The sequence below is a fragment of the Carassius carassius genome, chromosome 13 (assembly GCF_963082965.1).
Source record: "Carassius carassius chromosome 13, fCarCar2.1, whole genome shotgun sequence".
NCBI classification, from domain to species: Eukaryota; Metazoa; Chordata; class Actinopteri; order Cypriniformes; family Cyprinidae; genus Carassius; species Carassius carassius.
In genome coordinates, this window is record NC_081767.1 from 3317957 (window position 1) to 3323956 (window position 6000).

Sequence of the window (6000 nt, forward strand, 5' to 3'; positions counted from 1 at the left end):
AGTCCCCCGTTCCCTGCCCCTACGGATACCTTCACGGAGGCAGCAGGCTCCGGCCCCCTGGCAAACGGCGCTGACTCCTACGCTCCCTCACGGACGGCAGCCGCCCCTCCACATCACGGGCGGCCGGCAGCGAGCTCGCCCGTCCCCGGCAACTCACTCCAGCCCACCGCCTCGAGCGTCCATGGCGGCACACCTCCTCGCCTGCTCAATGGCACCGCGGATTCACCACATCGGCAAGGGATCTTCAGCAGCGCGTCCCTCCTTCTCCCGGGCTTCGGCACCACTGTCACGAATTAAACCTTCCTAATCATCGGGAAGAAGGAGACGGGAACCGGCGGACAATCAAATGATACTTTAATGATCAAAATAAAGACAAAACAGCGCATCAGCCCCTCACGGACGACTGACGTGCACAAATAAAAATCAAAACACAAAATAAAGTCCAGGCCTGGGGCCCGTTCTTTGTACATCGCTTATTACATCTGAGATCAAATGACACATCCAAGATGATATCATCGTGCTAATCATGATCCGGCTAATTGGGTTCTTCCAACACACCTGTTGTGTATGATTGGTATCGCTGGATTGAGTTATCTGAGATAATTGCGCGTTCATGTGTTGGCTTAAAAGGGGATATGTATCGATACTCGAAACCATGATCAGCAGTGCAGCGATTGGCTGGTGGCAAGACGGCAATGTAATGACGTCATATAATTTAAAACGACACCTGACGAAAAACTTGACAAATTAATCTGGACTTTTATAAGGAAACAGCCAAGCAAACAAAACTACATAAATGTTATAATAGATACATGAAACAGATAATAGATGCATGTTTTTATTTTATTTGAATTTTTCTCATGATTTCCAATTATTTATATTCGCAATTTATAATAGTTGTACAGTCTTTACATTTTTATTTCAATGTAGAAATTATCTATTCATTTCATTTTATATTTGGACAGATTTGTTATGTGACAGTTTTTAATGAAAGTTTCTTAAGGGTCAATATCATGTTATCTGCATCTCCTGCGCTCCATCAAGCCACTCTTATAATAGCAGTCATCACTCAAAATAATGCACGACTCTATTATCTGTATAGCATGTGTGTAAGACTCTAATACAATTATGAAGTAATACTTTTATGACAAATAAATATTTCAGTGAGTAAAACTGGCTGTCTATAGTAGGCTGTTATGGACTACACAGCATTTTTATATTATTGTTAAATAATTTTTTTAATGATTATTATTTTAAATTATTGTCCCTGGATCAGTACAATATTCTTGTAATAAAGTAGCGGTGGTAGCAGACATATTTTGAGTATCAGTTCTGGTTGAAAAGAAGCGATCTAATCCTGTTAACATGAAATAAGTCTGCTCCCGAGCAGGTTTAAGCGTACGGACCTGTTGCTATGACAGCATCTCCGGGATGAGATTCGAAGAACCAAGTGATCCAAGTTCACGCCAAATCGTCAACATTCAAATCCAGCTGAGTTAGCGACGTACGAAGAACGGGCCCCTGGTCCTCTCTCGTCCGTCACTGTCGTCGCTCCGGTTTTATATCCCTCCATCTCCTTCGTGGGACTCGAGACCGGCGAGTGTCGCAGGTGTCGCTCATCTCCAATCACTTCACCGGCCTCGGTCCTGTTCCCACGTCCCTCGGCCCCGCCCCACTCGTCACAATCTTCATGGAACATGATCTTTACTTAATATCCTAATGATTTTTGGCATAAAAGAAAAATCTATCATTTTTTGATGCATACAATGTTTTTTTGGCTATTGCTAAAAATATACCCCAGCGACTTAAGACCAGGGTCACGTTTAACATCCATAGACCTTTTCCATTCCACAAAACATAGGGGGAAGAAAAGGTTTGTTAGGTTATTAAAATGTTCTTCACACTAAGAAAAAATCATTCTTTTAAGAACCGATCATGCAAAGGTTCTTTGGGAAACAACAATTATTATTAATATGTTTTTTATTTTTTCAACAGTTTCAAACTGGTGTGTTAATCAGTGTGGTATGCAGTGTTATTTGGCCTTTATATTAAAACTTGTCTTTCACGCTGCCATATTTCTTCAGATATTCCTGTACTGCATGATGTCAGTTGCTCTGTCAGATCAAAGGAGTTAGTGTATCATTTCAAAAGGGGAATGAAAGAAACGGTGAAGGCCTCTGAAATGATTGAAGGAACTTTCTTATCATTCAGTCTGATTTCTTTTTCTAAAACAAGCTTTTCTGGCAGGAAGTAGAGATTATGCTCTTTATCCTTCATTTCACTGGAAATGGTCTAACAGAGATAGATCCTGGAATGCACTTTCTCAACACTGAAAGGGGTTTTCTTTGCATATCAAAAGAAGTGATAGGACTAAATGATTGCAAATATGTCTGTTAGTTAAACATACTGGTCATTTGTGTTTGAAACCAAATATGGAGCAAGATAATAAGAGAGAAATCCAGATGGGTGAAACGGACACTGAAACATGGTCACTGTGGAGTCCTCCACAGACTGCTTTGTCATCAAATCAGAGGCAGAGGTGATGTCGGTCATGATAGAGCTCACCTTTAGGAGAAGTATTGCACTTCTTGTATACATATTGAGGATCTAGAAGTCAGAGACCAGTTGTGACAATCCCTGTACATGTTTTTTTTCTTCTTTTTTTTCTAATTGAATCATCACTTGGATGTGTAAAGGTGACTTATTTGATAAATGGATAAATCAAGTTGTGAAGATGACCTTGACCTCTGAATCTTACTGGCAGAAGTCAGTCTGTACTTTGAATTCAAAGACAATTACAGTGAGTGAACATCAGTGCATATGTAAGCACACGTGTGTGATATGTGACAGGAAAGCATCCTTACTGCAGATTTAAGTGCATCCAGCCACAGTGAATTAATAATAGTCAGAAGAGGATCTATGTCTTCTGGAAGCACCTCTTTTAGGAGCTTAGATGGTATAGGGTCTAACATACATGTTGTTGGTTTAGATGATTTAACAAGTTTATACAATTCTTCCTATGTGCTGAGAATTAACTGACCTCTGTGATGGGAGGCAGCTAGCAGACGGTCGGTTTAGCCAGTCGGTCTGCTTCCTGACCTGGGCCCCAGTTAGTCACGTATAAACTCTAAGACTATTTGGCATATTTCTAGAGAGAAGAGTGGCGCCACCCCAGGAGGGATGAAGTCCATCTCTTTTCAACAGGTCAGGTCTGCCTCAAAAGCTCGTCCAATTGTCTATGAAACCTATGTTATTCTGTGGGTACCACTTAGACATAGATATTAACAGTAGGGAATTTACTAAATATATTAATGGAACATTATCTTTACTTAATATCCTAATGATTTTTGGCATAAAAGAAAAATCTATCATTTTTTGATGCATACAATGTTTTTTTTGGCTATTGCTAAAAATATACCCCGGCGACTTAAGACCAGGGTCACGTTTAACATCCATAGACCTTTTCCATTCCACAAAACATAGGGGGAAGAAAAGGTTTGTTAGGTTATTAAAATGTTGTTCACACTAAGAAAAAATGATTATTTTAAGAACCGATCATGCAAAGGTTCTTTGGGAAACAACAATAATTATTAATCATTTTTTATTTTTTTTTATTTATTAAGTTTATTTTTATTAATTAAATAATATAAATAATTTAATTAAATATTTATTTTATGCCATCATTATGAAAACCCCCTTCTGGAACCTTTTTGTTTATTTTTTTATTTTTTATGAGTTTAGGCACAACTCTCTATTTATTACTGAAATCTCAAATGTGAAAAACAATTTTCAATCTAAATGTAACCATGCAACTCAGTCCTGCTCCGTTTTTGCTACGAAAATAAATGATACCTCAGATTCCACAGATTGTTGAGAAGTGCCTTGAATAGCATTCCTGATATGCTCTTGTTAGCTTGCGCAAACAATTTCAACAGTTTCAAACTGGTGTGTTAATCAGTGTGGTATGCAGTGTTATTTGGCCTTTATTTTAAAACTTGTCTTTCACGCTGCCATATTTCTTCAGATATTCCTGTACTGCATGATGTCAGTTGCTCTGTCAGATCATAGGAGTTAGTGTATCATTTCAAAAGGGGAATGAAAGAAACGGTGAAGGCCTCTGAAATGATTGAAGGAACTTTCTTTTCATTCAGTCTGATTTATTTTTCTAAAACAAGCTTTTCTGGCAGGAAGTAGAGATTATGCTCTTTATACTTCATTTCACTGGAAATGGTCTAACAGAGATAGATCCTGGAATGCACTTTCTCAACACTGAAAGGGATTTTCTTTGCATATCTAAATAAGTGATAGGACTAAATGATTGCAAAGATGTCTGTTAGTTAAACATACTGGTCATTTGTGCTTGAAACCAAATATGGAGCAAGATAATAAGAGAGAAATCCAGATGGGTGAAATGGACACTATAACATGGTCACTGTGGATTCCTCCACAGACTGCTTTGTCATCAAATCAGAAGCAGAGGTGATGTCGGTCATGATAGAGCTCACCTTTAGGAGAAGTATTGCACTTCTTGTATACATATTGAGGATCTAGAAGTCAGAGACCAGTTGTGACAATCCCTGTACATGTTTTTTTTCTTCTTTTTTTTCTAATTGAATCATCACTTGGATGTGTAAAGGTGACTTATTTGATAAATGGATAAATCAAGTTGTGAAGATGACCTTGACCTCTGAATCTTACTGGCAGAAGTCAGTCTGTACTTTGAATTCAAAGACAATTACAGTGAGTGAACATCAGTGCATATGTAAGCACACGTGTGTGATATGTGACAGGAAAGCATCCTTACTGCAGATTTAAGTGCATCCAGCCACAGTGAATTAATAATAGTCAGAAGAGGATCTATGTCTTCTGGAAGCACCTCTTTTAGGAGCTTAGATGGTATAGGGTCTAACATACATGTTGTTGGTTTAGATGATTTAACAAGTTTATACAATTCTTCCTATGTGCTGAGAATTAACTGACCTCTGTGATGGGAGGCAGCTAGCAGACGGTCGGTTTAGCCAGTCGGTCTGCTTCCTGACCTGGGCCCCAGTTAGTCACGTATAAACTCTAAGACTATTTGGCATATTTCTAGAGAGAAGAGTGGCGCCACCCCAGGAGGGATGAAGTCCATCTCTTTTCAACAGGTCAGGTCTGCCTCAAAAGCTCGTCCAATTGTCTATGAAACCTATGTTATTCTGTGGGTACCACTTAGACATAGATATTAACAGTAGGGAATTTACTAAATATATTAATGGAACATTATCTTTACTTAATATCCTAATGATTTTTGGCATAAAAGAAAAATCTATCATTTTTTGATGCATACAATGTTTTTTTTGGCTATTGCTAAAAATATACCCCGGCGACTTAAGACCAGGGTCACGTTTAACATCCATAGACCTTTTCCATTCCACAAAACATAGGGGGAAGAAAAGGTTTGTTAGGTTATTAAAATGTTGTTCACACTAAGAAAAAATGATTATTTTAAGAACCGATCATGCAAAGGTTCTTTGGGAAACAACAATAATTATTAATCATTTTTTATTTTTTTTTATTTATTAAGTTTATTTTTATTAATTAAATAATATAAATAATTTAATTAAATATTTATTTTATGCCATCATTATGAAAACCCCCTTCTGGAACCTTTTTGTTTATTTTTTTATTTTTTATGAGTTTAGGCACAACTCTCTATTTATTACTGAAATCTCAAATGTGAAAAACAATTTTCAATCTAAATGTAACCATGCAACTCAGTCCTGCTCCGTTTTTGCTACGAAAATAAATGATACCTCAGATTCCACAGATTGTTGAGAAGTGCCTTGAATAGCATTCCTGATATGCTCTTGTTAGCTTGCGCAAACAATTTCAACAGTTTCAAACTGGTGTGTTAATCAGTGTGGTATGCAGTGTTATTTGGCCTTTATTTTAAAACTTGTCTTTCACGCTGCCATATTTCTTCAGATATTCCTGTACTGCATGATGTCAGTTGCTCTGTCA